This window comes from Zootoca vivipara, chromosome 11 (genome assembly GCF_965207765.1).
Source record: "Zootoca vivipara chromosome 11, rZooViv2.hap1.1, whole genome shotgun sequence".
Taxonomy (NCBI): domain Eukaryota; kingdom Metazoa; phylum Chordata; class Lepidosauria; order Squamata; family Lacertidae; genus Zootoca; species Zootoca vivipara.
Window position 1 is genome coordinate 44901480 of NC_142594.1, and position 23665 is coordinate 44925144.

At 42.3% G+C, this 23665-nt stretch overlaps 2 protein-coding genes and 1 long non-coding RNA gene across 6 annotated transcripts in view; 2 read left to right on the plus strand and 1 right to left on the minus strand.

The window, feature by feature from the left end:
* GTPBP4 (GTP binding protein 4) overlaps positions 1-16315 on the minus strand; it is a 51825-nt gene extending 35510 nt beyond the window's left edge. The window contains exon 1 of one of the 4 annotated variants that reach the window (XM_088653740.1): positions 15999-16315. The gene's annotated coding sequence lies outside the window, so the exon portion shown is untranslated. Of the gene's footprint in view, positions 1-4271; positions 4359-14444; positions 14984-15730; positions 15868-15998 lie in introns of those variants that run through there. The other 3 variants (XM_088653741.1, XM_088653742.1, XM_088653743.1) reach the window with 3 other exon arrangements.
* On the plus strand, positions 4862-8735 carry LOC148684292 (uncharacterized). Its single transcript, XR_015946307.1, has 2 exons — positions 4862-4958; positions 7737-8735. It is a non-coding gene; the product is annotated as an uncharacterized LOC148684292 (long non-coding RNA).
* Positions 15757-23665, plus strand: part of LARP4B (La ribonucleoprotein 4B) — a 61333-nt gene continuing 53424 nt past the window's right edge. Inside the window, exon 1 of the mRNA XM_035129388.3 lies at positions 15757-15896. The gene's annotated coding sequence lies outside the window, so the exon portion shown is untranslated. The remainder of the gene's footprint in view (positions 15897-23665) is intronic.

The window sequence follows — 23665 nt, forward strand, 5'->3', positions numbered from 1 at the left end:
ATGCTTGTCCTTTTTGGGAACTCTCCTAGGTCAGTGTGGTGTAGTGGTTAAGAGCGGTAGACTCGTAATCTGGGGAACCGGGTTTGCGTCTCCGCTCCTCCACATGCAGCTGCTGGGTGACCTTGGGCTAGTCACACTTCTGTGAAGTCTCTCAGCCCCACTCACCTCACAGAGTGTTTGTTGTGGGGGAGGAAGGGAAAGGAGATTGTTAGCTGCTTTGAGACTCCTTCGGGTAGTGATAAAGCGGGATATCAAATCCAAACAACAACTCTTCTTCTTCTTCTTCTTCTTCTTCTTCTTCTTCTTCTTCTTCTTCTTCTTCTTCTTCTTCTTCTTCTTCTTCTTCTTCTTCTTCCTGCAGAAATCAATCTCCACCCCATATCTGTTATCTGTTGCCCAATACTTGCTGACTAGCTCGAGATGAATGTGGCTCAGCTGGAATAGGCATCCAGTCCTGCTCAACACCCCATACATTTTCCTCCCAGCTGCCACGGTTCATTCATCTGACAACAGGAGTCGCATGAAGCCTGCCTCCATGGAAACATGGTCAAACACCAGGCCGAGTGATGATCTATTCCCTTAGAAAAGTCTTTCCTTAATCAAGAAAGAGTTCTTTCATGTACTGCAATAGTATAATCCCAAATGAGATTAGGAAGTGCTCTCTGTAATTGTTTGAAGTTAAAATTAACAACGAAAACTCATTAAATGTTTAAAATGTCAAGGAAGGGGAATGGCATTTTGGAAACTTTCTCAGAGTTAGCCAGTATGGCAATCAAACTTTACATGGGTCATGACTAGGAGCTTCCTCAAGGCCATAAGGAGATGCCTTGACGTAGCTGCAGCAATGGGAGAAAAATATAAATTTATATAAAAATTATATAAAAATATAAATATAAATTTTTGGGCAAAAGATTTTGGGCATAATATTGAGTATGATGCGTGGTTGAAATTGTGGAATCAAACATTGAGGTTTACAGCATGTACCGCCTTGAAAGAAAATGTCTTGAAGATGATGTATAGATGGTATTTAACACCAGTAAAATTGGCTAAGATGTATAGAATGAGTAGTAAAGCTTGCTGGAAATGTAAAGAAAAAGATGGTGAATTTTATCATATGTGGTGGACATGCGATAGAGTCAAAAGATTTTGGGAAATGATATATAATGAATTGAAAAAGATCTTTAAATATACCTTTCCCAAAAACCCAGAGGCATTTCTGTTAGGAATTATGGGAGGAGAGATTGTGAAAGAAGATCAAATATTGTTTATGTATGCGACAACCGCGGCCAGGACTTTGTTGGCCCAAAAATGGAAAACTCAGGAAATACCAACGATCAATGAGTGGCAGATGAAACTGATAGACTATGCAGAATCAGCAAAACTGACTTGCAGGATCCGTAACCAGGGAGAGACAAAGTTCCGAAAAGACTGGAGTAAATTTGTGGATTATATGGAGAAGAATTGTAGAAGTTTAAAAACACTTGCAGGATTGAAATAAATCCTACGAATTGACTAAAGTGAGAGCAATAATAAACTGCGAGACAGGAGTAAATAAGAAAACCGTGGGGAGGGAGGGAGGGAAGTCAAAGCTTGGCAGAGCAAATTGAGGTTGTTTGGCAGAGCAAATTGTTGTTTTGTTTGTTTGATAATTTGGAAAAATTGAATAAAAATTATGATAAAAAAAGCAATGGGAGAAAAATATAAATTTAAGAAGAGTTCGGAACAAGATGACAAAGACAGATGAGAGGTAACCTACACAGGGCTTAAGTACACTGACATTCGCACATCTGCAGGCTGAAAGTATCTGAAGAACAGGTTTGCAATAAGAATACTTCATGATTTTTATACATTATGGGCTACTGGCGTTCCAGTCTTTCGTCCACGTCTATCACTACAATACAAATTCCACACTGCACTACACTGCAATCCAGCTCTCCCCATGGACATCTTTTTTTTTAAGTATAAGTCACAGGACAAGCACTATTGATGCTGCTGAATGGTCCTCTATTGTACTGTGCTTTTGCCTCAATGAAGCAGAACAAACCCTTATTTTTCTTTGTTTATTGGAGGTGGGAAAAGATGGGGGCAGGGGGAAGAGTAGCATAATGTCACTGCCTGTCCAACATAAAAACACAATCCATGCAGCTCCTGCTCACTTCAGACACAACAGGACTAATAAGGCGGGATCAGAATTATGTTAAATGGAATTGAACTCCTACGGAGCTCATCAGAGTCTCTTAGCAAAGTAAGCTGATAAGGTACACACAGCGCCCAGATTTTACCAGCTTTGCTCTAGAGCAGGGGTGGCCAACTCCCAAGAGACTCTGATCTACTCACAGTTAAAAACTGGGAGTGATCTACCCCCTTTTGGGGGGTTCAGGTCAAAGCTGCTGAGTTTTTTTACGGAAGGGAAGCCCTGTTTTGGGGGGTTTAGGTGAAACGTGTTGAGCTTCTTTTAGGAGGGAGGGAGGCCCATTTTTGTTTAGGGCTTCAGGTCATAGTTCAGCTTTTTTTAGGAAGGAGGAAAATTTTGGGTGAGCTTTTTTTAGGGGTGCCAGTGATCTAGCAGTGATCTACCACAGACATCCAGTGATCTACTGGTAGATCACAATCTACCTGTTGGATGTGCCTGCTCTAGAGTCACGAAGGCTGGAATCTCTCGCTCTCTGATTCAATGAAAGCTTAGATCCTGCTTCAACCTAAAGGCAGTCTCTTGAAGAATTTAGCAGCTCATGAGTCACAATCGCCATCTACCACAGGGTAGCCTTTGGGTGCTTCCACGCTGTTGCTATTTTCGAGTGAGATTCAATCAGATACTGGAAAATTGAGGCTACACTATTAAGGTTGATGAGTGGTCTTCTCCCACCCCACAAAGAATTTTTTGTGTGTGTGGACTTTTTGCAATATGGAAAATGACAGGAAAATTCACTGGGAAGTGTAGGATAACAATTGCTTGATGCAACATCATCAAAAGTCAATGTCATGTCCGCTCCTTCCTCCAGGGCCGTGTTCAGAAAGTGGTGGTGGGGGATGAGTGTTCAGACCCCTGGGCTCTCACTTGTGGGGTGCCTCAGGGTTCTGTCCTCTCCCCCATGCTTTGTAACATCTATATGCAGCCGCTGGGAGAGATCATCAGGGGGTTTGGGCTGGGTGTTCATCAGTATGCGGATGATACCCAGCTCTACCTCTCTTTCAAATCAGGACCAGTGAAGGCGGTGAAGGTCCTGTGTGAGTGTCTGGAGGCGGTTGGAGGATGAATGGCGGCTAACAGATTGAGATTAAATCCTGACAAGACAGAGGTACTGTTTGTGGGGGACAGGAGGCGGGCGGGTATGGAGGACTCCCTGGTCCTGAATGGGGTAACTGTGCCCCTGAAGGACCAGGTGCGCAGCCTGGGAGTCATTGTGGACTCACAGCTGTCCATGGAGGCACAGGTCAATTCTGTGTCCAGGGCAGCTGTTTATCAGCTCCATCTGGTACGCAGGCTGAGTCCCTACCTGCCCGCGGACTGTCTCGCCAGAGTGGTGCATGCTCTAGTTATCTCTCGCTTGGACTACTGCAATGCGCTCTACGTGGGGCTACCTTTGAAGGTGACCCAGAAACTACAACTAATCCAGAATGCGGCAGCTAGACTGGTGACTGGGAGCGGCCGCCGAGACCACATAACACCGGTCCTGAAAGACCTACATTGGCTCCCAGTACGTTTCTGAGCACAATTCAAAGTGTTGGTGTTGACCTTTAAAGCCCTCGGTCCAGTATACCTGAAGGCGCGTCTCCACCCCCATCGTTCTGCCCGGACACTGAGGTCCAGCGCCAAGGGTCTTCTGGCGGTTCCCTCGCTACGAGAAGCCAAGTTACAGGGAACCAGGCAGAGGGCCTTCTCGGTAGTGGCACCCACCCTGTGAAATGCCCTCCCACCAGAGGTCAAAGAGAACAACAATTACCAGACCTTTAGAAGGCATCTCAAGGCATCTCTGTTTAGAGAAGCTTTTAATGTTTGATTTCTGTATTTTAATGTTTTGTTGGAAGCTGCCCAGAGTGGCTGGGGGAACCCGGCCAGATGGGCGGGGTATAAATAAATTATTATTATTATTATTATTATTATTATTATTATTATTATTATTATTATCTCCTTGCAAAACAAATCAAGATGCCCAATAAAATAAGTTGCCCGTAGACACCCTTTGCTTGCTTGCTATTTGTTTGTTTGTTTAATAGAATCAATGTACCTCACACTCTTTAGCACCCAAAAGGCTCCCAGAGTGACTTACATACAATGACCAGCTTGCATAGTTCTGGCGTTGGAGTTGCCTCATGGAGCTGGGCTTTTACTTCTGCTTCCCATTAAGTGGCAATATCTGCAATATATACACAAGGACATGCAAGTAATACACGGACCTCAACTCATCTGATGACCTTAATAGGTAGGACAGAAGGGCCCTGTGTGTGTGCGTGTGTGTGTGTGTAAATGCACAAGATTACTGAAAGACAATATTTTGTCACTCTAATCTGAAGAGAAAAATGACTAAATGGCTAGCCAAGGATATGGAAGACACCAGGCATGCATACGACCATGTTAGTTGCTTTATCACTCCTTATATTGTGGATCCTGTTTTGGTCTCCCCTGTAAACCTTTCATGTGTGGGTTGAATAATGTGCAAGAGTGATGATTGGGGGTGACCCAGGAAGCCTGAGGCATGGGTCTTTTGAACTGGGCCCCAGACCTCCTGACTATCTTAATTTGCTCAGAGGCCTAAATTTGTATCTATGCATATAAAGCAAACGATGTAAATTTTATGCAAATGTTTGTCATGGGCCTGTGCCCTGGGCTGTTAAAGTGCCTAGCAACATCTCTGGTTAAGTGAAACAGAAGTTGCTCATAGCAAATGGTTGTGATAACCCATTTCTCATTACTGTGGAACCAGATAGTAAGAAAAGGGACTGTCGCAGAGGGACAGGTAAATCGCTCAATTTTGGTTTCTAATTTTTCCAGTCTTAAATTCGGTTCTCCACATTCCCTCATCAGTCTGTGATCTTAGAAAAAATGCTTCCTTTTTGTGCGAAGTTCTTTGTTTGTATGCAATGTTCTCGAACACAATGCCTTTTTGTAAGCTATTTTCACAAACATATATGCATTTTTATGGATATTTTTACCCTAGTAGAGACACTTTTGTACACATTACTTGGCTGGGGAACTCCAATATAAAATTCGGAGAAGTGATAATTTCCAACGATGGCTGTGTTTTTGTTTGTATACTGTTTTGGAAAGTTCAACTTTATATGCGAACTGAACGGAATTTCTTCCCCATACCTATCCTCACATGCAGGCTTGGTCCTGTGCTCAAATTTGTTTACTAAACCTCAAGGGGGGAAATGTACTGCTGAAGTCATGTTGCGTAACACAACTGGAAGAAAAGTTATGCTTCCCTAGGTGGGACCTAACCTCTGAGACTGAGCTAGTATTTGTCTGAGAGATGGGATTATGGTCTGTGAGATGGGATTATGGTCTGGGAGCCTTGTTTTCTTAAGAAGAATGAATCAAAGCATCGTTACTCCACATATAGCACAAGGCAGATATTACTTAGGAAGACACTGATAGCTAGCTACATACAATTTACTGTCCCACCCAGGGATGCCTGGATCAAAAGTTGTGTGTAGCCAGTTCAATAGTGCTCAGATGTGGAGGCATCTAAATCCACATGTAGCAGAGGCATTTGGCCACAAGGATGTCCTCTGCTAGACCAGGGCAACTACCTATGCCTGGCATGCAGTGCCAGGACCTCAACAAGGGCTGGGTAGAGCACTCAAATTAATAAAAGCTGGAAGCTGCCTGGCAGGCAGTGAGGAATAATCATCTGACTTCCCTACAGCTGATGAGCAAGAGCAGGCCCTGTGATTTAGACAGGAGGAAAAAGAGGTGGCGGCAGATGATCAGAAGGAAATCAGACCTCCCACCCAGAAGGGTTTTCTACTGATTTCTGTGCTGGTTTGTTTTCATATGTGTTGTTTTAGTTGGGGACTGTAGCTAGATTTTATTGTTTCTAAATTTATGAACTGCCCAGAGGACATTGCTAATTGCCCAACATATATAAATGCTAAAAATAAATAAGCCAAGCTCACTTCTGGTACAGTACTGGATACTAGCAGGAGAGAAAATCTTATGGGAGAATAGACTGGAAGGGAAGGATCATGGGCAGGGAAGGATTTAATTACCCCAACTGCACAGCCTTTTCGCTTCAAAAATCAGACCTCCTGATTCTACTTTATGCACGACTGGGAAACAACCATGTTTAAATATACAAAGAGTAAGTCAGACCACTAATATTTGTCCATTTTTGAGTGTCACATTTTAAAATGGATGGAGACAGCTTGGGGAAAATATACACAGAAGCGTAAGAAAATACAGTCAGGATGTAAGCGGGGGAAATGTGTGTTTATTATTGAGAGCAGAAGATTAAAACTGCAAACATTTATAGCTATTTAAAGATGGCAGTATTTAATGTAGAGTGAGAGGCAAAGTTCACAATCCAGCACAGAGATTTGAATCAGTTGCCTTACATAGCCCCTACCTATGCATTTTTACTTGAATGTCAATCCCTCTGGGTTCAGCGGCACTTGCACACTTGCAAGTTCATCTAGGGCTGCGGTCAGAGAGTGCAGTTCTATATATGAGATACGATGGCAGGGGTGGGGAGTTTGTAGCCCTCCAAATGTTGCTGTACTCCAACTCCCATGATCCCTGGCCATTGACCATACTTGAAATGGGGCAGATGGGTGTTGAAGTCTAACCACTTCTGGAGGGCCACAGGTTTTTAGCAGTGTTTTTTGTATTAACTTTGTTCACCACCCTGAAATTTTATGATATGGCGATATAGAAATACTTATATAAATAGGTACCAACAAACAACTAAATAACTAAATATGAGCTGACTTGGACCCTGCAATCTTCACCTGAGGTCCTTCTTTGTGTGCCTCCTCCATGAGGTCTGGAGGGTGGCAACCTGAGAATGGGCCTTTTCTGCAGTGGCTCCATGCTAGTGGAATGCTCTCCTCAAGGAGGCCCCATTGGCACTTTCGCTACATACCTACCTTTAGGCACCAGACAAAACAATTGCTCTTCTCCCAGGCCTTTGTTTAATTAGCCAATCTATCCCAAGAGGCAGCTGAACCTATACTGTAGAGAACAGCAACTGAACCTCCAGAGAACAGCTTGTCTAAAACATTGTGGTGGAATAGCTTGAATCTTCAAAGAAACCCCATTTCTGAGAAGAGCTAAAATACAGCTACTTTGCATAACCAGGAATTTTGGACTCTTGGAGACTCTGGTTCGCCTATCCTGCTCTTATTCTCAGACTTTGTTGCTTTTGGTTTCGAGTTATTTTCAATTCACTGTCTTTTCCAGGCAGAGCTACGGTAGGAGAGACTGCTGTCTGAAATCCTGGATACAGGGCCAGTGCTCTGATTCAGTATACATCAGATTCCTATGTAAAAATAGCAATAACTATTAAAAGTAATAACTACAACAACCATCAGCTCTGCTAGAGGTATTCACCACATTGTATTGCAAGGAATTCCCTGCATTAATTGGGCACTCAGGATATGCCATATTGCTCTATTATCCAGACAAGATAGAGGTCCTGGTCATTGGGAGTTTCAGATGTTTGGAAATATTTAGTCAATCACTTCTGGAAGATCATGTTCACAATTGGGGTGGGTGGGTTTTCCTTTATCCACAGGTATATTTTGTAGATTTGGACTTCCACAAAGAGAAAAGATCAGGCTTTGGTCAATCCTGCATTATATCCTCCAGTATACCTGAAGGAGCATCTCCACCCCGTTGAGGTTACAGGGAACCAGGCAGAGGACCTTCTCGGTAGTGGAGCCTGCCCTGTGGACGCTCTTCCATCTGATGTCAAAGAAATAAATAACTACCGGTATCTGACTTTTAGAAGACCTCTGAATGCAGCCCTTTTTAGGGAAGTTTTATTCTGTTTTTAGTGTTCTATTGTGAGCTGTCCAGAGTGGCTGGGGAAACCCAGCCAGATGGGCGGGGTATAAATATATCATCATCATCATCATCCAGATTATCTGGAAAGTGCTCCTCCTACCTTATGTCTATCTGCCTTTGGAGACAGTCTAGAAATTTCTTTTGCTGCAAATTGTGTCCACCAGAGTTCTAACTGAGCCTGCAGATCGGATCACATGGTGTGATTCACACTACTCTCCCTATTATGTCGTCTTCACAAACAACTCTTTTATCCCTTTTATCAAAGGCCCGTTTTTCAACCTTTAAAGTCATGAATGGCCTGGGAGTGGGATGCCATACAAAAACATTTGAGATCTGAGATTAATGTCTGGGCCCTGCTGTCTATCTGCACCACCACTGTTTTGTTTGGTGGGTTATGTATGAAACACAGGGCCTTTTCTGGAGAGACACTAATCTTATGGAAGTTCCTTCCCAAGGGAGATCCGCCTTGCTCCATTGTTGGTTGTTTTTCACGAGGCAGTTAAGAGTCAATGTTTTCAACAGGTATTTTGCTGTTGACTTGTTCATGATTTGATCTGCTGCTCGTGATACAATTTTCTTTACACATTGTTTCTTTTTTGGGGGGTCCATATTAATTTGTCCTTTTATGTATGTTTTATATTGTTTTACAGTTGTTTGTAAGCCACTTTGATGATCCCACACAGAAAAGGAGGGTAAAAATTCCCCATAAATAAATAAATGAGTACCATTGCTGGCTCTATTTCCTCAAATCATGTCAACATTTCTATTCTAGTCTGAAGTGTGCCACTGCTCCATGTTGACACAATCTACACACTACAGGAAAAAGCAAGGGGGGGGGGTGCGAACAGCTTCCATTAAATCTGCAATTGAATGGGCCTTCCTTCCTAGTACACATTTGCTGTTATAAACGTCAGTACTTCTGAGTGAGTCACTGGAGGATATTTGAGATAAAGCTAAAATAGGAAACTGTATATTCTTCTGGTTACAGGTAGGTAGCCGTGTTGGTCTGGATCGAAGTAAAATAAAAAAATTCCTTCAGTAGCACCTTAAAGACCAACTAAGTTTTTATTTTGGTATGAGCTTTCGTGTGCGTGCACACTTCTTCAGATACACTTGTATATTCTTCTGATTAAATTGAAGATGGTCAGAGAGGTTTGCGATTTCAGCTGCATCCAACAGGAATGCTTGTACGCCACAACAGATAATGCTTTCAGTAGGGTAGTGGCAAAGGAGGAGAGGATAAGGAGAAAAGGTGAAAGGTCAGGGTAACAATGAACTGTTTTTTAAAAACAACTAATCTAAAAGAACTCAAGTCATTACATTCACCACAAATACAATGACGGCATTTTGCAAGGCACATTTCAAAATCATTATGTCATTATCTTATGTGAGAATGTTCAGAACATTACTAAAAAGCAAAAAAAAAAAACCACCCCCCCTTTTTAAATGGAAAAAAGTTGATGCGTACAGACCCTACATTTAAAGCACCCTCCCAAAGAATCCTGGGAAATTCTAGCAAGACCAAGAAAGCAGAACCCTTTGCACACTTACTTGGGAAAGCCCCATTAGTGGGGCCATGCAGGTAAGAAGTAGAGTCACACAAAGAGGAACAGGCATGTGTGTATGGCATCAGATGCAGGCAGCATGTTTATCTCCCTGCACAAAACCACAGGAAGCTGCCTTATATTGAGTCAGACCATTGGGTCCATTTACTCAGGTATGTCTACACCGACTGGCATCAGCTCTCCAGATGTTCAGGCAGGAGTCTCTCCCAACCCTGCCTTGAGATGCTGGGGCCTTCTGCTACGGCCTCTGTAACACCCACAAATGTATTCTGTCCAAGTGTTTTCTGCTTTTAACTCTTATAGAGTAATTCCTTGCTGCTGGGGACCATTCAGTATGGGTAAAATCTCTCTCCAGAAACACTGCCTGAGTGCAAAGTACGTACAGGTGCACTGCACCCCTCTAAGGCATTTTTGATCAAACAGGACCACATACATCTTGACTGTCATAACGATAGGCACTTTAATAGTCTAAGCACTTTTCTTGGGCAGTTTCTGTTTTTGTCATATTAGCTGCCACACCCAAGGAGTTGAGTGTGCCCAGGAAGATTTTGGACCCCACCCCCACATCAGTAGACTCTACCCACTCCAGGCCATATCAAAAACTGATATTAAAAATCTCCCTATTTTCAGTCATGATTTGCCACGGGGCACAGGAGGGTGCTGCTTTAGGAATATAAACCAATGCTCCATTGGCGTGCAGAACTGGTTGCACTGTTCTCTGAATGCTGTCCAAAGATAACAGCTGAAACAGTTGTCAAGAACGTAAGCTGCAAACAAGAAGTCTCCAGTTTGTAGCAAATGCCATGGAAATGCTGGGTGGTCTTCATTTCTCTTCCCCATCTTTCCCGCGCATAACATGGCGATAGCACAGTAGCCTAATTTACAGGATTGTTGTGTGAGGGTTGCTCATGGTGAAAAACTTTGAACGTTTAAGGGGAATGCTATACAAATATAGAAATAAATTACACATGCTTGTTAACATAAACTGCAACTCCATCCAAGCGGTTTTTCTCAGAATAGATTTTAATAGCTGTTGCCAACTCCCTATTTCGTCCAGGCGCCAATGCTTCAATGACAGGGCAAAAAAGGAAAGAAGGTCATGAAGGCTTTCCTCATAAAAGAGTCATTAGTAACAGCATCTTGACCTTTGTGTACAAAGGTTTCTGAAGAGTGAATGAATAAAATCCTTCTGTCTCATATTGTGACTAATTAGGGTAGGCTAGCAAACTTAATTTTAGTATCTTCTTGGTTAGTGGGTTAGTAATTTTCTCTTCCAGGTGAGTAAAGTAAAGCAGAAATATTTAACCAAAACTTGACTTTTTCCCTTTCACTTCAGGTGAGGGCTAGTAAAACATTTGTAGGGATAACTTCTTTAACATTTCTTGTATGGCTGAACTAGTCTGGTTATTTTGCGGGGTGGTGGTGGTAGTAGTAGTAGAGGAACCTACTATTTCACTGAGTTTTGCCTTTCTATTATTACTTTGGAATTGAACTGTACAATTATGGAAGACAGAAAAAAGATAAAAATTTAAAAATAGCCTCTTTAGTCATATGCTTATACCATAGGCAAGTTATTTTTTAGTAGATTGCTTTGGAACCTTTCAACCCAATATTCTTAGTTCCATCACAGATTAGGGCAAACGGTGCCAATAGTATACTGTACAGTTTAATTTGTAACAATTCCCAGAGAGATAATTTAATCTAATTTGTAGCTTGGATAGTTGAGGCATGGTCTAAATGGTTACAAAAATAATTCTGGCCTCAACCATTTGCTGTCCTATCTCTACATTAATCTACAAAAGGAGTTACTAACCTGCAGCCTTCCAGATGTTTCTGAACTACAACTCTCAACATTCCCAGTCATCATGGTCAATGATGGTTAATGGTCAATGATACTGTGAGTTGTAGTCCAGAAACATCTGGAAGTCTATAGGTTCCCTACTCCTCGTGCAAATAAACTTCATACTGCTATGTAGATTACGGCTACAATCCATCAATCTGGAGGCAAGTCCTAATCGATATAGCAGAGCTTACTTTCAAGTAAATATAGGATCAGGCTGCATTAGCTGGTTTTGCACTATTCACTTCCCACCACTATGTGGTGACGATTTGGGGGTTCCCAAAGCAAGAGTGTGAAGACTGACTATCCAGAAGTTCTGAACTTCATCTTCCAGCCCCAGTCAACATGGCTAATGGCCAGAGATGATTAAATCTGTAGTCCAACAATACTTGGAAGGCCACAGGAATCTCACCTAAAGGTTCACACGTATTTACTCAAAAGAAAGTTACACTAAGTTCAATACACGTAGCATTATAGTATCAAGGTTTCCTTATACTTTTAAAATTAAACTGAAGGAATTTTGATGATGCAGCTTTTCCCATATTGGTCCTGCAGTGGAGAATCTGGTAGAATTGCCCTTTCCATCAAGTACTAAATGGTAGGGGCTTCATTAGCTCCTGAGGTGTCAATTATATGCAGGGTGGATAAAAATCAATGATATTTTTTTAAAAATAAAAAAATCGGATTTTTTTGATTTAAATCAGATTTTTTTTAAATAAAATGCTTTTTGAGGAAAATATATTACCATCCAAAGGTTATTCCATCATGTAATAAAGATTAGTTTTTTAATTATGTTGAATAAGGTTGTATATGTTTAATTTTTGGGGTAAATAAATTCCATTAATCCATTCACAATGTCATGCTCTTCCAGAGGTTTTTGTAAGATTATTGGGCAGTTTCTTTGCCTACAAGATATTATCACAGATGCTTGGTTTACTTTTGCACTTCTCAAAACTGATTTTGACTCAACAGAGATCACATGCCTCTTCTTCACAGCAAAAATGTTATAACATGAAAAGAGTTGAGAAAAAGACCTTAATCCAGGCATCCCCCAAACTTTGGCCCTCCAGATGTTTTGGACTACAATTCCCATCATCCCTGACCACTGGTCCTGTTAGCTAGGGATCATGGGAGTTGTAGGCCAAAACATCTGGAGGGCCGCAGTTTGGGGATGCCTGCCTTAATCCTATTGTTCTAACAAACCTATGAATACAAGAAGTTCAGTGAATAGAATAGAAACAATATTTTTCTGATTGTTTGGAGTGGACAGTATTTAAGTTTTTTCATGTGTAGGCTGGGCTGACAGTCTAAGTTTCTTAAAATATATATATTTTGTTTTTGTTTAGCCAAATTAGTTAACAAACATGGATGTTTGTTTAAGCAAATAACATATGCTGTAATGTTATTGTTTCAGTTGAATAAATCTATTTAAATTGTTATTATTAAGGTAATGATTATTTTTCTCCTTCCTAAGTACAACAGGGGCCCCAGGTGGCGCTGTGGTTAAACCACTGAGCCTAGGGCTTGCTGATCAGAAGGTCGGCGGTTCGAATCCCTGTGACGGGGTGAGCTCCCGTTGCTTGGTCCCAGCTCCTGCCAACCTAGCAGTTCGAAAGCACGTCAAAATGCAAGTAGATGAATAGGAACCGCTACAGCGGGAAGGTAAACGGCGTTTCCATGTGCTGCTCTGGTTTGCCAGAAGCGGCTTTGTCATGCTGGCCACATGACCTGGAAGCTATACGCCGGCTCCCTCAGCCAATAATGCGAGATGAGCGCGCAACCCCAGAGTCGGTCACGACTGGACCTAATGGTCAGGGGTCCCTTTACCTTTACCTTTAAGTACAACAGTAAAGTTGTCCAAATATGAATGATTAACCTATTAAACTGGGGATAAAAAACTAATATGAAAAGTTATTCTAAAAATCTTCATCTACTTGCATATTAAAGTTATACCAGCAAGAATTAGTCTTTATGTAGAAAACTGTGATTTAAATCAAATCCACCCTGATTATATGACCCCATCCATTTAATCTAAAGCCCCATCCTAAGTCCTGAACTTACATTCCTAATAAGTATGCATAGTATCTTAGCCTTAGTAAGTACTGTATTACATTGCAGTTCAGAAATTCTAATTACATTGCAATTAGAAAACACTGAATTTATTTGGGAAAATTATATAAAAATACCTTGGTATAAATTTTTAAAAAATTGTATGTGTAAAAATAGTATGAGACACTTGGAAGAGAAATTCTTAGTATCTCGTAGCAGACTTGGCACAATGACGATTGCTCAAAACACATTAAAACTTGATTAGATTTACATTGACTCACATCCACCTTTAAACAAACATTCCTCACAACAAAACTTAGGCTAGAATAAATCACAGACACTTAGCTTTGCAAGTAAGTGAAGATTGTACTCACAGAGTTTCAGGAGTTATAGCAATCAATTGTTGGCAGTAGAATAAAGAAGGAAAGGTTCCAAACAACTTAAGAAAACAAAATAACTTGATTTCCTCACAAAATAATAATGCAGTCTGCAAGCTGTAAAAATCTCTTTTATTTTGCTGACATGGTTTTCCTTCAGCAAGGAAGGTAGAGAGAGAAGGGAAAGGAGAGACAAAGGCTCCTGGGAGCCAGTTGAACCCTTCTCACTGGGAGTTTAAGCTCAGGGCTTGAGTTAACCCTTTCATGCACACAAGTGCAAGTCAATAACTGTATATTACAACAATAACAAATATTGTTGATCTCTCAAAAAGCTAATCTTTAGGTAGCAGATGATGATAATGCTGGGGGATGATACAGATAAAGTTGGCAAGCTAAAACACTTCTGTATATCAAGCAGTAAGTTCCACTGAGTACAATCTATTTTAAAAATTTATTATTTAATTAGTTTAGGAATCACTTCCCATGAATTAAAAAACAGTAAAAACAATTCCCTACATAAAAACCATTATAAAATATAAATGCAGTCAAAAAACAACACCAGCACATACATAAAAATCAATCCAAACCCAAGGCAGGATACTAACTTGGATTAAGGCTGGCTTTAGAAGGCTTTTTCTCAGGAAAGCCTGTTTAGCAGAAGTGGGGAGTTTGTGGCCCTCCAGACATGGCCAGCCTACAACTCTCACTGCCCCCGACCATGTTCTCTGGGGCTGAGGGGGGTCCAGCAACAGGCTCTTTACACTGGCAGTGCACGATGACAGCATAAACCATTTGTAATCGGAGAGAGCATCAAACCATCGCCTTCTGTAGAAATAGGGCCTAATCTTTCCTGCTGTTTCCTGCTTTTGGGGGGTGGGGAGCAATCTGATTCCAAACTACGGTAGGACTTACTAGGCCCATTTTCAGCCCCCTTTTCTTTTTCTAGTCGTTACTAAAAGGGCTACGGCTAAGTCCCAGAAAGGGAGAGCTGCTGTTGCTCATTGCTCTTTTAAAAATAATTCTATAAGGGAAATGTGTGACAGAACTTATTTATTTGCGCGGGCCCAACACCGGCCCTTTCAAACCACCCATTCCTACGGAAGCCGCGCAGTGGACAGCCTTCCTGCATCAGCGGCCGTAAATGGAACAGCTCCCTGAGAGAGAGAGAGAATGTGCTAACCGCTACTAGAGCCTTCTGCGAACTCCTCCTCCTCCTCCTCCCCCCGGCCCCCACCTTCGCTCTCAACTCATGAAAGGGGCACTGACGTCACCCGCTCACTCTCCGCGCGGCTCGCGTCACGTCACGCCGCGCCCCGCGCGCCGTCCCTGCCGCCGGCCAATCACACGCGGAGAAGGTTACCGGCCTATTTCCACCCCTCCTCTCTCCCTCCCGTCCCTGCTTCCCCCTTCCTACAGCCTCTCTCTTTCGCCTGAGCGGAGGGAGGAGATATAGAGGAGAAGGTGCGCGAGGCGTTTTTCGGGGAGGGGGGAGGGGGCGAGTCTCCAGGCGTCGACCAATATCTTCCGCCGCCGGAGGAGGGACTTCCGCCCGGAGCCGGAAGCGGGGCTCGTGGGTCTCCCTGGCGCTCGCTCTCTCTCTTTCCCTCGCGCTCCGTCTCTCTCTCTCTCTGTCTCTCCCTCTCATATGCGAGCGAATTGTCCCTGCTGCTTCTTGGCGCCCAGAAGCCCCGGGGCCCGGACACCCGCCGCCGCCGCCGCCCTCTCTTCCTCCTCCCGCCTCTCCGCGCCCTTCCCTCCCCGCTTGTCGCTCCACCTCCTCCTCGCCGCCGCCGCCGCCGCCGCCGCCACTCCTCCTCCTCCCCCGCCTGGGTCCCGCTGCCGCCCCCCGCCGCCCTCTCTCTCTGTCTTTCTCTTTCTCTCTCTCTCTCACCCTTTCCTGGGATTCGGCAGCGGCGGCGGCGGAGGAACGAGAAGGAGGCGGCGGCGGAAGACGGAGGCCGAGAGAAGCAGCGGCGGCAGCGAAGGATCTCTAAGGCCGGCCTCCGAGCGCGATCCCTCCCGGCCCGCCGGGGCCTTGCTGGCTGTTGGCTTGACAGGTGAGTTGAGTAGGAATCGTTCAGTAGGAATCTAGTGGCAGCAGGGCCGCCGCCGCTGCCGCTTCCTCCCGTCACCGCCCCGAGCCGCCGCCATTTTCTCACCCGAGGCCGCTCGCGGTGGGGGGCGGGGCTGGCCGCTGCAGGGAACTGGCCCCGGTTTCGTGGCCTGATCCTACCGGGAGCTCCGCACTGCGTCGGCTTCGGCCTGGTCGCTGGGAGGGAAGCACTGGGCCCGGCGGCGCCGGCGGCATCTTCACGTGTTTAGTTTCGTTTCCTTCTCCCTCCTACACACTCGGATTTGGTGGGGGGGGGGAGAAGGAGGGAGAGATCGCCCTTTTAAATTGATCCCGGGCTGGCCGAAAAAGTAGGGCACCCCACCCCCATTGGGGACCCGCCCCGAGCGAGAAGCCAAAGCTCACCCTCGCTTCGTTTCCTCAAGCTCCCCCCAAACCCCTACCGCCATAGTCCTCCTTGACTCACACCCTTATCTAAAGTTAAGAATTCAAACACACACGCCCTTCTTCCATACTTGCAATGGGTATGATTTAAGTGTGACAGGAGGGTGGCTTTCTACTGCTTTCTCAGCGTCTCGGACAAAACCGGGCCGTGATTTTAATTACTTGGCGACTTTTGCGGAACTTTAAAGCAGGCAGTGAGTTTGCTGCAGTTCAGTTGAACGGCTAGAGGTCTAGGAGGTCTTGTGTCTAAATGGTTGGCTCTCTGTAGCTCTGCATTTGAAAACATGGTAGAGATAGTCTGGGTCTGAAGTTCAGTACCTAAGAAGGTGGGAGTCTGAGCCTTGGTGATGGACTGAGGAAATATGTCAGTTGCGTTTACTGCGATGAAGTGGATTATGTGGTGGTGCTGCTTTTCTTTTCTTTTTTGCAACTGCCATACTTTTTGTGCTATTTATCCTAACCTAGGAGTGAGTTTTGGAACTCTTATGTTATGATGATACTTCATAACTGCTCCATTCCTGCCAACTTTCATCACTGCACAACCAGCTCAGCCTTTTGCTGCTAAGGATACTGTGTATAAGATCTGTAATAACAGAGCCATTTAATACCTACTCAAATAGGTTTCCTGTTACGCCATTTCTGGTTTCACTCTAGTTTCTCTAATTTAGCCATTTCAGGTGGCAACTAGGGTCTGTGTTGCTGGATGCTATTCATTTTTAATAAGTTTTGCCTAATAACATTGACCACTGTGATGGAGAAACCTGTGGCCTGCCACAACTCATTGGCAATAGTGACTTGGATAGATGGGAGTTGTGATCCTCCACATACTGATGGGCTAGTTGTTTCTTCCCTGACCTACAGACATTTGCTGAAAGTAAACTTTATGCAAATGCCTAGTCAACTGGTTACTCCTTTGAGGGTTTTGGGAGTTGTGACTTCAGCTTTTGTGTATAGATGTACTAACGGAGTACTTTGATAAAATGCTTTTTGGACAGTAGCATGGTTGCAATCACAATCTAGCTTGCAAATATGAGAGTAGACAGTATCTTAAATGTGGCTCATAGAGAGCAAACTATATTTTTTTCTAAGGTATGTAAAGGATTTCCTGTTTTGGTGTAAACATACTACATTTGCATCATAGGGTGGATCCAGACTAAGTTGGTTTCATTTTGTTCTCAATGAAATCTGGGACAAATTAATAATGACTTTACATATGTCCCGATTGATTTAAGTGCCACTCAAGGCTGGATCTAGCCTTTGTGTTCGACTGCCAGGATACAAATTCTCCGCTTTCTATCAGTTGTGAAAGTTTATGAAATAGATCCTTCTATCACAAGGCCTGAGTTTTGGTTCAGGACCAAAGCTGCAGGGACAGCGAGATTGAATTTTGGCAACCTTGAGATACAGAAGGTGAAGCCTGAATATTTTAGTTCTTTGTTTGTGGCTCATATGGTCTGGTTTTGTTGGACTTCATCAGAAGACTAAACAAATTTGTACTAAAAGCCTTTAGTCTGTTCAGACTACATGTGGCATCATTCTAAAGACATTTGCAAACCACTTCAATACAATTCTTCCTTGTGTCTCCATGGCTGGTGCTCTCTTCAAACTTTTCAGTGGAACCTAGTGGCTTTCTGGGTACAACCCTTCAGTTTAATGTAAAACATCTGCTTATTTATTGTTGTTGTTGTTGTTGTTATCACCACCCTCTCTAATGTAAAGCTGACTGTTGGAATTAAGCAGTAAACAATTGTGCTGAAGCGTGGACAGATCTCATTTCTTGCATCCCCCTTAAAAAAAAACAAGATCAATTGACAACCTTTTGGATTAATTTGTGTTTATATTCATGCAAACACCAAAATGCTGGGAAAATATAATTGTTAAGGGCCACACCATTAAGACACATTAGGCAATATATATATGGTATGATACCCTTTTATTGTCATCTTTCAGGCTTCACTACCTTCAAGCTGGATGGTTGTTAGTAGCCAGGACCCTGAAGATCATCAGGTCCAAGCCCCTGCCACAGATAAAGCATTTTGATGCAGATTTCTTTTAGGCAATTTAAGTGAGAGAATGGTCAGGATTAAGATTTCTGTTGTGCTGATGCCAGTATAATGTGGCAGAAGCAACATAATATTGTGTACTCCAGATTCAGAGCAGCATTGTGGCAATACTTTTCTGTGGCAGGGCTCAGCTCTGTAATATTCAAACCATGAACAAAATTACCTTTGAACATGTGCAGAGTAGAATTTCCCTTTAAATGAGTCACCAGAACACTGTTTGATATGAAATATTACTTCACAGGGTGTGCTTTCCTTACAAAGTTTTGAGCCATAGTTTTGTAAAAGAGTAGCTACAACATTTAAGAATAGAAAATCATTCCTGGTGTATGCATATTTACTGTACCTTTTCATAAAATTTGTGAGTGCTATATCTCTTTACTCAAGTTTTCCCCCCTCCTGAGAATAAGATTATAATGGATGACAGAATTAGAATGAGGCTTAAGGAAGAGAAGAATGTATTACTTACATAACGTATAGTATTGTCCAATCCTTCATATACATTGTACTTCCTTAGTTACTTTAAAGACAAGAGTTTTCTAAGGGGACAATGATACTAATGCTACAATATCATGGAGAACTCTACTCTTGAGTTGTGTTCAGCTGAGTAATTGGAATTAATGTGTCTTAAATTATGTCTGCTAATTTCAGTAGGACTCCTCTGGTTATGACTTAACTTGGACACGACCCTTTGCCCTAACCCCATATAGTTCGCATATACATAGTTACAAAGCAGTAAAGTCCGACTCCTTCCTATGCCATAAACTCATAGGTAATTAGGAAAAAAGTGCGTTCCTTTTTTTCTCATTCTGCACTTTTCAGAAATACTAGCCTACCATACAGGATTTTTGTTTCAGGATTGCAAAACCAGCCCACATGTAGGAGGTGTACAGAACAGAAGGGTTAAGGAGGAATGCTTCCCTTGTGGCTGTCCTACGCTAGGAGAGTGTTAGAGTAAATGATCTCCTAGGTCCCTTCCAACTCATATAATTCTTTGTGGATATGATTGGTTGCCAGTAGCTTCAGTTGCATAGACTCCCATGTTTCTAGTCCAGTGAATAAACAGATCTGAGACATGGGTCCCCTCCTCTGTCACTGAAAGCCATCCAACTCCATACGGTGAAGCTTGAAATGAATCATAGGATACCATACCATACTGCCTAAATAATATATCTGTTGAGGGTTTGGCCTGTTATATTTGCACTTGTCTGAGCAAACATGGAACGCCCTGGTGGCCACTATTGGTTGAATTCGCTTAAATTTTGAGAAACCTATACCTACAACTCTCTGATCAAGCAACTTGTAATTGAACACGAGAAACTGACTGGAAAAGGAAAGGAAGCAATATGTCAGCACACCATTTAGAAATATAAGACATCATCTAAAATTTACATTACGCCTATTTGGGGTTAATTTGTTAAGTGAAAAATGCAGAGTAACCAAATCAACAACCATGTCAGGTAGGTTAAAGCTAAGAGACTGTGAGCTTCATTGCTGAGTGCAGATTTGAATCCTGGTCTTCTATATCCCAGACCAACACTCTTAACTACTACACTGTAGTGCAGGCATCCCCAAACTGCGGCCCTCCAGATGTTTTGGCCTACAACTCCCATGATCCCTAGCTAACAGGACCAGTGGTCAGGGATGATGGGAATTGTAGTCCAAAACATCTGGAGGGCCGAAGTTTGGGGATGCCTGCTGTAGTGTGTCCTTGTAGGAAATTACTGGTGCTAAACTGCAGGAGAGATAACACAAAATATTTAAGACAATTCTTGATAATAGAATAATGGTTACTTTTACTAACCATTTTAGCTTTTATTTTAAATCTTAGGTGATAAAGAGTACGGTACTGATTTTGTTAAATAGCAGTAATATTACATGGTATTGACCCAAAGTTCTGGTACAAGCAAAGTCGTTAAAATTTGCTTGTTTTACTTGGATCCAAATCGGAGAGTTTAAAAACGGTTTGGGCTCTTATGGTTTAGGGTTGAGGATACGTTAATGAATACTTCCTGGTTCAATGCTGCTGGACTATTAATTGTTTCTAATGAAATACAGCAACTGAGATTTTATCCCTCTTTCCAAATATATTGTTCCTTTTTCTAGATGTCTGCTTTAGCCTGTTGATACCCAGAATTATTTTTTTCTACTTGAGAAACATTGGAAGCCTCTTCAACCCTTAAAGTGAGCAATGGCTATCTATTCTATCAATGTAAGAGCTATGCTGACTACAAGTGTTAGAAATAAGTCAGGAGCATTTTGCAACTTGTGCGTGTGCAGTTGTAACCACATGGAGATCTCTGGGTGCCTGGTTGGCGATTGGGGAAAGCAAAATGTCACTTAGAGAAAGATCTGAAATATTTTAACTGAAGCTTGAATTTGTTTTATTCTGGATTATTTTATTTTATCTTTTAATGTGTTGTAAACCACTTTGAGATTTGTTCTTTAAAAGATAAAGAGGTGTAGAATTGATGCTGCTGCTGATAATGATAATAACAATTAATAAAGAATAAGTGCATTTAAAAATGCACCTAGACATTCCATTGCAGCGACTATAACCCATCTGTAAGGTACCATTTGGCAATTATATATTTCTAACATTGCTGACTCGGTAGCGGCGGTATTGTTTGATTCAGGCTCTGTGATGGAGGCCAAATTTGGCTGTAAACAACAGAACTACATGGGTGCAATTCGTTTTGTTTCGTTGGAAATCGAAAATGTAAGAGTTATTTGTGAAGGACTGTAGCTCAGAGCATCTGCTTTGTATGCAGATTCAATCCCTGGCATTTCCATTAGGACTGAAAATTCCCCTGTGCTTGAAACCCTGCAGAACCAGGTCCAATCAGTGTAGACAATACTGAGCTAGATGGTCCAATGGTCTAGCTTGGTATAAAGCAGCTTCCTATATTTTGTGTCTTAAGGAAAGCATAATACAGTCATACTTTGGTTTCCGAACAGCTTAGTTCTCAAACGTTTTGGCTCCCGAACGCCGTAAACCCAGAAGTGACTGTTCCGGTTTGTGAACTATTTTTGGAAGCCAAATGTCTGATGGGGCGTCCATGGCTTCCGATAGGCTGCAGGAGCTTCCTGCAGCCAATCAGAAGCTGCACTTTGGTTTTTGAATGTTTTGGAAGTTGAATGGACTTCCAAGGTACTATTGTAGTATGAATATCTTTTTCTAGACCTGGCGAAATAAAACAAGTAAAAAATAATAATGCAGTGAATATTATGTGATTTCAAAATATTGTTTGGGATCCAAAGAGCTGATTAGGCTCATGCAAACAGATTGTATTAGCCTACTGTTTTGTTTTTTACTTTCACTGGCTAACCCCATGCCTTCTTAAAAATGTATTTTGAAGTTTGCCGTATAGTATTGTGGGAGTGATGTTTGTGGGCGGAAGTCTAAAGAAGTTTCCCTTCTTTGGCTTCTTGGTACACCTTCAAGTCATTGTTAAACAAAAATCCACCTGTTGTTCGGATTGCTATAGTTTTACTCTTTTGAGAGCTGCTCTGTGTAAATGCAAGTGTTGGGTCATTGTGCGTAAATCACTTGACTCCTGAAACTGTTGCTACACCAAGTTGCAAAATGGGAAATGCAGGGTTGGAAGAGTGGCATGAGGATCTTTGACAATCATGTTTTAGTTATAAATACATGCTTGCACAGAATGCATGTGTATGGCTTGTATTGTCTTTAAGTGGCAGGCAAGCTAGAACATTTGAGGAAATAGGCTGAAATTCTGCTTCAGTATGTGTGACACTGGGAGCAAGTACATGAACAGTCATCAGTGGTGGCAAACTAATTGCCAGAAATACTTAACAGAGGAAGCTATCTTTAAACATTAGACTTCTAAGGTATGTGTAATTGAGAGAACGTATGTGTCACCCAAACAAAAACTTGGTTTAGCTTTTGACAAAACATGTTAGTCAAATGCATAACACATTGAACACTGTTTTCCGAACTTGAAGCCTATGAAAACATCCAATTGTGCAACTTGTATGCTAAATTATAAATGTTGGTCTAGGCTACTGCCTCTCCTGTACAAAAGTCTAGGTAAGTTTAGCACAAGCTAGGAATTTTGTATTTTCATATGCGCAGTAATGTCAGCTTTATATATTCCGTAATCAGACTGTCTAGAATAGAGTTCTGTAATACTAAAATTTAACCTGTTTGAAACAGGCAAAACTACGGTATTTAACACTTCTACAAAGGATCACTTTGTGTGTGCTTTAATTGTGGCATTGCCCTAGGTGCCTCTAATGAAAATTGATACAATAAATGAGAAGTTGTTCGAAAAATCAAAAGCCACACTTGTAACTTGGTAGGCAGATCTGAGCATGACAGATCAAAAGTCAGACTAGTGGTGACCCTGTTCATTTTAAGTTTACATCTACACTTTCAGGAAGTTGGTCTGATTTATTGGCTACAGCATGATTTTGCTGCTGTGGTGTGCTGCATGGCCAAATGATCTGCTATGGACGTACTAAGCTCAAACTTTGAGAACAAGCTATATAAGCCAGTGGAAGAAATTGGTGCAGATTTTGGTTGACTAACATAAATTATTTTTCAGAGCCTGAAAAATAACCTTTTATAGTAGGCTTACTAGTATTTCAAAGACACATTGTTAAAATTCTGTAGTGCATATACCGTAAATCTGGATAGGTAACTGGAACACTCTTTTTGAATCACCACTCATGTTTTCTTGCTATTGTGTCATCCCTGCAGTTCTCCCGCTTCTTTTTCGTATTTTCCTTCTTTAAACCGAGAAGCAAAATGAGCCTTTTCTAGTATTGTAGAATGATTTCCAGTGACAACACCATTCCCTTATGTTTAAACAGAAAAGAACATTGATTTCCTTGTTAGCAAAGCTGTTTAAATCTTGACACCAGTTGCCTGTATGGTGAGGTTCCAGCTATCACTATGTCTTATTTTCGGGGCATGGCTTATATTCCTTGAATGCTTAAAAATCCTGCTACGGCTTATTTTATGGCTACGTCTTATTTTCGGAGAAACAGGGTACTTGCTGGTGAAGTATGCTGAACTGAATTGTACTGAGTTGTCCTCCCCATTCTCTCATTGATTAAAATTGAAGGGCAGGGTGGTCCAAAACAGGGCCCGATGATTGCATGTGGTCCTTGAGGTCTTGGCCCTCTGCAACATTTGACACACCATCCCTGCAGCTGCTCTTCTGCTGCCTTCCCAAAGGCAGGTAAGGGAGTTGCTGGGCTAGAGTCGTCTTGCCTCTTTCCCAAA